This window comes from Sorex fumeus, unplaced genomic scaffold (genome assembly GCF_029834395.1).
Source record: "Sorex fumeus unplaced genomic scaffold, SorFum_2.1 ptg000122l, whole genome shotgun sequence".
NCBI lineage: Eukaryota > Metazoa > Chordata > Mammalia > Eulipotyphla > Soricidae > Sorex > Sorex fumeus.
Window position 1 is genome coordinate 21,941,404 of NW_026606179.1, and position 10,646 is coordinate 21,952,049.

Genomic DNA, 10,646 nt, shown 5'->3' on the forward strand with positions numbered 1-10,646 from the left:
GGGGAAAATAGATGTCTGAGTCCAGTCTACCTGAGTGCAAGATTCTCGGGCACAGGGGATGGGTGAGGTGCTGTGGATACACACAGGGGATGATTCCTTGAGCCCAGCATCTTGTGAACTGGACCACGTAGCATGGTGCCTCAAATCTCTGTGGACTTGGCACCTCAGCACCTCACAAAGGCCTGAGTCCAGCACAGCAAGAGAACAGGCTCCAGTGAGCAAAGCCAAGAAGGGAGCACTGTGTGGGGAGAAGCACTGTCCCAAGGGAAGTCAAGAAGGAAGTACCGTGTGGGGAGAAGCACTGTCCCAAGGGATATACACCGTCCCAAGGCAGCGTCCGGGCGACTTACATGACCTCTGACTCCCTTCCTACCTCACAGGCCTGGCATCCTAAGCAGAGTGGAATCTTCATTTTGGGTGCTGAGCACAGGACTGGCTCCCTTGTGGATCCCAAGAATGTTATCAGGGGGGCTTCTCCCCACACAGTGCTCCCTTCTTGGCTTTGCTCAGTTGAGCCTGCTCACTTGCTGTGCTGGACTCAGGCCTTTGTGAGGTGCTGAGGTGCCAAGTTCACAGAGCTTTGGAGCACCATGCTACCGTGGTCCAGTTCACAGGAAGTTGGGCCCAAGGGATTATCCCTATGTATATCCACAACACCTCACCCAGCCCCTGAGCTCTAGAGCCTTGCACTCAGGTAGGCTGGATTCAAGACAGAAAGCAAATTCCTCAGTCCCTTTGTCCCTGCCCTCTCAGTTTGTGTGACAACACAGGAGCCATATAGACACGATGTGGACATGCCAGGTCAGTGCAGTGAGTAGGAATTGTCTCAGCCTGGGGTGGTGGTGGGGCTAGATTCTGGAATTCTGTAGAGTCCTAAGGAAGAGAACTTTGTTCCTTATGAGTATGTTTATAAAAACATAGATTTGGGTGGGGGTCTCAACCTGGCGATACTCAGGGATTACTCCTGGTCCTGCACTCAGGAATGACTCCTGGCAGTGCTTAGGGTACCAGATGAGGTGCCGGGGATCAAACCCAGCTTGGCTGCGTGCAAGACAAACTCCCACTCCACTGTGCTATCACTCCGGCCCTGAAACATAGATTTTTATAATGATGGTGATAAAAATTCTATGCTATAATTTCTAAAGCCCTAGATTCCTGTCTCCCAAATCCCTAAGCAGCTCACAAAAGGATTTTCAGCTTCCCATAGTGTTGTGCAAGAGGAATTTGCCATGTCAGGATGAGGTTTGAGATGTGGGAGCGCCTGGATTCTTAGAAGCAGCTCATTTACTATTCCTAGATTGGGGCAAGTTTATTTTTTGTAGAGCTTAGCTCACTTTTGTTTGTTTTGTTATGTATGGGGGCCAAACCCAACTGTGCTCAGGGTTTACTCCTGGTTCTGTGCTCAGGGATCACTCCTGGTGGTGTTCAGGGGACCATATGTCATGCCAGGAATCAGACCTGGGTATACCACATGCCAGGCATGTGCCCTGCCCACTGTACCATCTCTCCAGGCCCTAGCTTACTTTCAGCAGTGGCAGTGGGAGGCTCAGTCACAGAATCCTCTCCCTGCTCACCGAAGAAAGAGCTGTCTCTGCCCTGAAACTGAGTTAGAAATTCACTTCTAACTTAGGCCCAGTGGCCTTTCAGTTAAGTTAAAAAGCTGACAGAGATGCAGAAAAAGGACGGTTACCCTGTTTACCTACAAAGAACCTTGGTCTTCACTCACCGTTTGGCCCACTTCTCAGAGACCAGAAGTCTGATGTTCATTTTTTGAACCCTGCAGATTCTACTTGACTTTTCAATGGACTATTAATGTTTTGTTTTGTTTGGGGACCACACTGGACTGTACTTGGGACTTACTCCTGGCTCCATGCTCCCTGCTGGGCTCGAGGCACCATGTGGGATGCTGGGGATTGAATCTGGGCTGGCCGCATGAGAGGCAAGTGCCCTCCCTGCCTGCGATACCATTCTCCAGACCCTGAATTCTGAATATTCTAGAATGGAGCATCAGAGAATCAAATGTTGGTGAATATAAACGTTTAAGCATCACTAATCACTGCCCCGTGTTGAGGAGAGAGAGAGAGAGACAGACAGACAGACAGAGAGAGAGAAAGAGAGAGAGACAGAGACACAGAGACAGAGACAGAGAGAGAAAGAGAGAGAGAGGAGACACATTCTGGAAAAGTACAAGGGTTTCAAAAGAACAGAAGATAGGGAATAACAATAGGGAAATTTCAGAGGAAAAATACAAGATTGAAGAATGCTGGTGTTGGAGAAGCCCAACAAACCTAGAATCAGTCGAGAGAACAATTAAACAATGAGAATCAAATAAACATGAGAAACCAAGTCAAGAAATAGTAGGTGCAGCCGTGCCCCTAGAAATCAGGGAACCCCAGAAAACAAGGAGGTCCTCTTCAGAGCACCTGAAAGTCAGACACAATTTCCGTATAAAAGCCCCTTGAAATTACAGCTGATTTCTCAAGAGCACAAACCGGAACCGGAGAACATTCCCGGAAGAGACGGGGCATTACCATCCAAAGGGCAGAGAACCTGGGTCTGCCCAGACTGGCGCGTCTCCGAGTGTAAGGAGGAGGGGAAGTTACACACATAGGTGGAAATCCTGTGCCAGAAACAGAATCTGCTGGGCTGGAACGATAGCACAGCTGGTAAGGCATTTGTCTTGCATGCGGTCAACCCGGGTTCTATTCCTAGCATCCTATATGGTCCCCTGAGCACCATCAGGGGTAATTCCTGAGTGCAAAGCCAGGAGTAACCTCTGTGCATCGCCAGGTGTGACCCAAAAGGCAAAAAAAAAAAAAAAAAAAAACAACCAAAAACAAAAACAGAGAGAGAGAGAGAGAGAGAGAGAGAGAGAGAGAGAGAGAGAGAGAGAGAAACAGATCGCATCACGGGGATTCTGGAGAATGCAGTTCAGCACTGGAGGGAGGATGCAGTCATCCTCCCTGTGAGATGGAGTCATGCGCAGTGAAAGTGATGGCAGGTGGGCAGAACGTAGCCAGCCGTAAGCTTGTTCTTCAGATCATGACGGGAGGGGAGAACAAAAATACATGATCATAGTCACCAGAAGAAGAGAGGGCTGGGGTTGTGACCGCCAAGGCCTGGTGTCACCGCAGCTCCAGGCGAAGGGTGGAGAAGCAGCTTTGCTTATAGCCAGCACAGGTTAGAGAGCAGTGAATTCCGCGCAGTGAGGAGCAGCTTCAGCGGAAAAAGATGAGGGCAGCACGTTTGAGCAGGGGCAGGTGCAGGCTCGTGGGCACCAGCTGGGCAATAACGTCTCGTGTGGGCAGGCCCTCTGATGCATGCACCCACCCCTGTATCTGCTCCGCTCAGGAGATCTAAAGAAAGATTGCTAATTAAAGGTTCTGCCTACGTGCTTTCTTCCTTGTAGAGCCTTTTGGGGAAGGACAGATAAGGGAAATGGAACATTATTTACATACTTAACTGCCCATGCCCAGAGCAGTTTGCTGGCTGAAATTCCAAGTCCTTAGGAGTTGGTTTCAGAATTCACGTGTTCTAGGGGCCAGCGAGAGAGGGCAGGGGTAAAGAGCTTGTGTTGCATGAGGCCCACCCCGGTTTGAATGTTCAGAATCATGTGGGTGTGGTCACCAGAACACTGCCAGGAGGGAGACCCCAGCCAGGAGTGATCCTTGAACATAGAGCCGGGATTAAGTTCTGAGCATATCCAGGTGAGGCCTCAAACTCCAATCCAAAACAGAACAGAAAAGCAGAATTAAATGATGATAAAGTAACTTCTGAAAATAAAGATACTGACAAGAACCTCTGGAACATTAAGTACACATTTAAAATAATACAAAAATAATGCAAAAGAGTGCATAGTATCTGCACTGTCAATGGTAGAAGAGAGAGAAAGAAAGAGAGAGAGAAAGGGAGAGTAAAGTCCTCCATCCAAAGTAAGGCCCATGGGACTGGAGTAGTAGTACAGCAGTTAAGGTGCTTGCCTTACACACAGCAACCTGGGTTCGGTCCCTGGCATCCCATATGGTTCCCCGAACCCCACCAAGAGTAATTCCTCAGTGCAGAGTGAGGAGTAATCCTTGAGCATGCTGGGGGTGACCCAAAAGAAAAAAACAAACAGGCAAAAAATAATATAAAGCCCTTGGCAACGGAAGGGGGTTTGAAAAAGAAAAATAAGAGAAAACATAAGATATCATGGTCAAAATATAGCAAATTTATTTCTAATCAAAAACAACTCCTTCTGAAAAGGCAAACATTGCCAATTAGAAGGAAGAAAATCCTGTTGCGTTCTTTTTTATCGGGGTGCCTGGCTGGGTTTCCCCAAGGTAACTAGGGACCCCTGGTAGTGCTGGGGGACCATATGCAGTAGAGGGCAGTAGAGGGAATCAGCCGTGAATAAGGCAGGCATCTTATTTCCTGTACTAGGTCTCAGGTCCCTAGTTGCATGCTTTGTATCTAAATACCAACCGAAAGGAAGGTCATGTATGTATAATGATAACAAACAGGTGTTAGGACAAAATATATTTTATAGGGAAAGGCAGTAAAGAAGACGTAACAGATTGACAGTTACATCTGTTGGTCAGCCCAGGTTCAATTCAATTCTTTTTTTTTTTTATTGCTTTTTGGGTCACACCCAGCAATGCTCAGAGGTTACTCCTGGCTTTGCACTCAGGAATTACTCCTGACGGTGCTTAGGGGACCATATGAGATGATGGGGATTGAACCTGAGTTGGTCACATGCAAGGCAAACACCCTACCCGCTGTGTTATCACTCCGCCCCCCCCCCGGGTTCAATTCTTGGCACCTCATAGCATACCCTGATGCTATGAGCACAGAGCTAGGAGTCAGCCCTCAGCACAACCAGGTGTTCCTTCTCTTACCCCTTCCCCCAGAAAATAGTATGAAAATTCAACTCCACAGCGGGGGAGGGAATAAATAAAGGTAGCTCTAAATGTAGATGTAGTAAGGAACACATTGTCTCCAAAAATGTATGTTCTTAGGGTCAGAGTTATAGTACAGCAGGTAGGGCGCTTGCCTTACCCACAGCAGATCTGAGTTCAATCCCCACGTGTTTCCCCCCGGAGCAGAGCCAGGAATAATTTTGAGCGAAGATCCAGGAGTAACCCCTAAGCATCATTGGGTGTGGCCAAAGAAAGGAAAAAAGTACATTCTTTTAAGCATGCATGAAATATTTACTGGTGCAGGTGACTTTTGTGAAGTGGGGAGGAGAAAGTGTTTGACTCAACAAGGGCGTCTACCATCTCCCACTCTCCTCACCTCAGTCACAGGGTAGTGCCTTGGGGAATCTAAGGACCGTGAGAGTCTGGGGAAGGCCTTACACCAGGCAGACCTCATGTCTCACCAACCCCATGAGCTGATCATCCAACTGCACCTGGGTTCCCCTTGTTCTGCCCAATGTGGAGAATGATCCCTGTCACCCAGTTTCTTGGGGTGTCCTGGAACAGGGAATTGCTCTTTGCAGGAAGAAAGAGTCAGTCCTAGTCTTATCCAGGCTTTTTAGCAGAAAAGAATTTCAAAAGGAGACAGTGAAATAAAACTGTTTTGTTTAGAGATGATGAGGAAGGAAAGAGAGACAGAGTAATCCACACGGTTAAGAGATTCCGTGGACTCCCCCAGAGGGGAGAGCTGGGGCTGTGATGCATGCAGGCAACACCCCCAGGGAAGCGCCCACTTTTGCAGAGTTGACTTCATAGGTTTTTTCTTCCATACTGCCTCCGAGTGGGGTTTTCCATGAACAGTTGTGGCATCGCCATGGGGGAGGAGTTTGACACTGGTGGTGATCCTTCTTCCTGTCCTGATTTATCCCTTTGTTCCTGCTGGAGCTTCTCTCCCAAGCGGGGATCCAGCCTCTTGAGGGGGTGCTGGCACTAGGTCTGTGGCCACAAAGTGGGTTCAGCCATAATGTGTTTTGATGGCCTGGGGCTAGTGACAGAGTAACTTCTTCCAATCTCATCTTGGCTTTATTATTTGCCAGAACTCATTGCCAGGGGACACCCCCTATCTACCTGCTTGCCTCACTTATAAAGTTTCACCACAGTCTAGGCCATAAAGAAAATGACAACACTTTGTTAAGGTTAGGGTGGCAAATCAGTATATTCTTTGGTGACAAAATTAAGTTAAAGGACTCAGGGGTGGCTTTGTGGCTAACGTCCCTATTTTGCAAACATGAGGCACTAAGTTCTGTCCCTGGTTCCCCTCATGTCGCAGAGGCTCTGTTGTTGGGGACTCTTGGGCCACACAAGCATGTGTGAGGGGCCAAAGAGATAGTACAATGGGCAGAGAACTTTCCTTGCACACGGCCAACCTGGATTCAATCCCCGGCATCCTATATAGTCTCTCGGGCCCACCAGGAGTGATCCCTGAGCACTGAGCCAGACAGTGCTGAGCACCTCTGGGTGTGTCTTAAAATTAAAAAAAAACAAACAAAAACCAAAAGGGCATGTGTGAGCCCCATAACCAAGAGTGAGCACAGCCCCAGTCATCACAGCAGCAAAGCAAAGGGGTGAGAAAAGGGGTGGGTGGGGGGACGGAGTTAAATTATAAAAAAAAAGACTACAAGAAAAACTTATGTTTGGAAATGTACACCATTGTGAATAGTGAAAAATGGAAAAAAGGTACAAATGCTACAGACATTAATGGGACGAGTAGACTACATTCTCAACTCTTCGATAATACATACTATAATTTATATAATATACTAATTCTTAGGAAAGATTACCAAAACAGGTTCAAGAAGAAATAAAAAATGTAAGGGCTGGAGTGATAGGACAGTGGGTAGGGTGTTTATCTTTCTCATGGCCTGCTTTATCCTCATTATCCAATATGGTCTCCCAAGCATTTCCAGGAGTAATTCCTGAGTGCAGAGCCAGTAGTAAGCTCGCAGGTATGGCCCAGAAAAAAAGAAAGAAAGAAAGAAAATATAAAATATAAATGACCATCAAATAAGCTGACTTGCTTATTAAAAATTCTATTCTCTACACTTCTTCATAACATCCTACAGAAAAAAAAGCTCAGACCAAAAGATTTTTAATAGGAAATTCTGCAAAAATAGGAAAAAAAACAATTGTTAATCTTATGCAAACTATTTTCCAAAAGTAAAAGTAAGGAAAGAGCTCTTAATTTATCTTATAAGACTAGCACTATTAAAATATCCAAATATACAATCTTACTATGAGCAAGAAACATTACATTCATAAGCATAGAATCAAAAATCTTAAGCGAAATATTAGCAGACTGAATCCTGCAGTTGGATTTATACCAAGGTGTAGATATAATTTATTATATAAAGTCAATAAATATAACCTCACAGGCTAGCAGGTCAAAATAAGCAAAAATAACTTCTTTAAAAATTGTAACATTTGATTTATAATTAAAAAAAAACTCCTATAAATAGAATTTTTTCTTTCTCCAGAAACAGTATGTGTGCATTTTCCTCATTGAACTAAAAGAAAATGACTGAAAACAGGGCATGAGACAAATGAATAAGGAAAGATAGGGAACATTAGAGGTTAAATCCAGAAGTTGGAAAGAGAGAAAAGAGAAAGTACAGTCAGCAAGGAAAATACTTTAAAAATATTTCAAGAGAAAAACCTACGGTTGAAAGAAATGGCAAGTGAAGCTGGTCCCAAGGAAATTAAGGGCTGTATTCAGAATTAAAACCAGCCGACCTCTCTAGGCCTGGGTGGCTAGGAATGCAAAGAATGCTTCTCTTATCTTGCCTTTGTCACAAAGGTCTACACAAGGGAGACTGTGTAAGCTAAGCCCTTAATCAGGAATATATTTTTTTTCTTTCTTTCTTTTTGGCTTTTTGGGTCACACCTGGAGAAGCCAGGGTCTACTCTGGGCTTTGCGTTCAGGAATTATTCCTGGTGGTGCACAGGGAACTATATGAGATGCCAGGGATCGAACTCAGGTCAGCCGCCTGCAAGGCAAACGCCCAACCTGCTGTACTATCCTTCTGGCCCAGAAATATATTTCACTGTCACTGTCCTCCCATTATTCATCGATTTGCTCAAGCGGGCCCAGTAACGCCTCCATTGTGACACTTGTTACTGTGTTTGGCATATTGAATACGTCACAGGTAGCTTGCCAGGCTTTGCCGTGCGGGCGAGATACACTCAGTAGTTTGCCAGGCTCTCCAAGAGGGGTAGAGGAATCAAACCTGGGTCAGCCAGGTTGGCTGCATGCAAGGCAAACGCTCTACTCGCTGTGCTATCGCTCCAACCCAGAAATATATTTAGCTTTATAAATACATTGGAGTGTTCCTCAGAAGAGCAGCACAAAAGGGAACTTCCTGGCCACACGGGCTAGTCAGGATGTTCCTCTTCTAAAAACTACACTTTCCTGTTTCTTATACAAACTGGTTCTTAGGATCACACAGGGGTCATGGTTTTCTAGGACCACCATCTTCCAACCTGCCCGTTTGTTGTTTGTGATGAAGTCTCTTGACCCCACTGTCACCGGGACCTCCATTGAGCTGTGGCAGAACAAGACCTATAGAATGTCCAGATATGATGATACATCAGAACTTCAGGTGTAATTTTCCAGAAAGAGGGAGACGAAGAGATAGTACAATGGGCAGGGTCCTTGCCATGCATACGGTCTATTCAGGTTTGATCCCCAGCATCCCTTATGGTCCCCCATGCACAGTCCAGAGTAATTCCTTTTTGTTTGCTTGTTTGTTTTTGGGCCACACCCGGCAATACTCTGGGGTTACTCCTGGCTCTGCACTCAGGAATTACTCCTGGTGGTACTCAGGGGACCATATGGGATTGAACTTGGGTCCACCACATGCAAGGCAAATGCCTTACCCACTGTACTATCACTCCAGTCCCATGAGTAATTTCTGAGTCTTTACTCAGATACTCCCTGATCATTGCAAAGTGTGGCCCCAAAACAACACCCCCTTCCTCAATAAATAAATAAATAACAAAGGTTTTCAGAAAGGAAAAGATAGAGAAAACATTGAAGGATCTTTGTTGGAAGCATATTGGAAATTCTGGAAAAAATACTATTTGTCCTATTCCACCAAAAACCAATCAAGTGGAAATAGAACTGGGTATTTTAAAACATAAAAGGTCTGAAAACACTGTCTCCTAAAAGATTCATTCTCAGTGAACTCCTGGAAGAGATTTCCACCCAAAGCTTCAAAAGCTACCAGTCCAAATGGACAGAAAAGAATGCAGATACTGGAAGTTAATTTTTTCAGAGGAAAAGAGGACAATTTTTAGCTCCAGTGGTAAAGAAAACCCAAGGGTCCAGGACTGTCATTCAGTGGAAGACTACGTGCTTTGTGTGTTTGAGACCCTGAATTTAATCCCTGACACACCTTGTGGCCCCTGAAAGAATAGCACTGTAGCACTGAAGCACTGTCCTCCCGTTGTTCATTGATTGGCTCGAGCGGGCACCAGTAACGTCTCACAACAAATTGTGAGACTTGTTGTTACTGTTTTTGGCATATTGAATAAGTCACGGGTAGCTTGCCAGGCTTTGCTGAGTAGGCGAGATACTCTCTATAGCTTGCCAGGCTCCCCGAGAGGGGCAGAGGAATCGAATCCAGGTCGGTCATGTCAGACGTGTGCTAGGCAAACGCCTTACCCGCTGTGCTATCGCTCCAGCCCCCTGAAATAATAAGTAAATAAAAAGTTGAAGGAGAAAGAAACATGTGTCACAGCACAGCACCCTACATAGCTGGCTCAGAGGTGACTAATATTTCTAATCATGGCAATAGTCACTGAATAGTGATTTGCTCAAGAATCATGAAATAACATGTAGGGAGAAGGGAAGGAAGTCTGTGGGAGAAGCATGGTAAGAGCTACTGTGTCATTGAGTGAAAAACAAGTGAGTAATATCTGAATCTAAAAATTAAAACTAGAGATAAAAAATTTTTATTTGTGAACATGGAGATTGAGACAAAAGTCTCAATTGTAAAAGAGTAGATGACTTCTTTTCTTTTTCTTTCTTTCTTCCTTTTTCTGTGTGTGTGTGTGTGTGTGTGTGTGTTTGTGTGTACCACACCTGAGGGTGCTCAGGAGTTACTCCTGGCTCTGTGCTCAGGGATCACTTCCTGCAGGCTGGGAAAGCAAGTGTGCTACCCACTGTACAACAGCTTTGGCTCCAAGAGTGGATGATCCTGAAGAGTTGAATCAATGATGAGTAGTGTGGGGCAGATCCAGGACAGGTTATAGAATTCTTTATTATTATTATTATTATTATTATTTGCTTTTTGGGTCACATCCAGCAATGCTCAGGGGTTACTCCTGGCTCTGCACTCAGGAATCACTCCTGGTGGTGCTCGGGGGACCATATGGGATGCTGGGGATCGAATGAGGGTCAGCCGCGTGTAAGACAAACGCCCAACCTGCTTACTATGGTTCCAGCCCCTTGAATTCTTTTCTTTTCTTTTCTTTTTATAAAGTAGTTCACAATATTTGAATACATTCAATATTAGAACACTGGTGCCACCACCATTACACCTTCCCACTACCATATTTTGGATGTTTTAATCCCCAAACCCAACCCCAGCCCCAAAGCAGAACCAAAATAATCTATTTTGCATTGCTTGTTATGAATGGTTGTTGCATTCTTTCAACCCTTTTCTTGTATGTATGAGTGTAACTCTGCTCAAA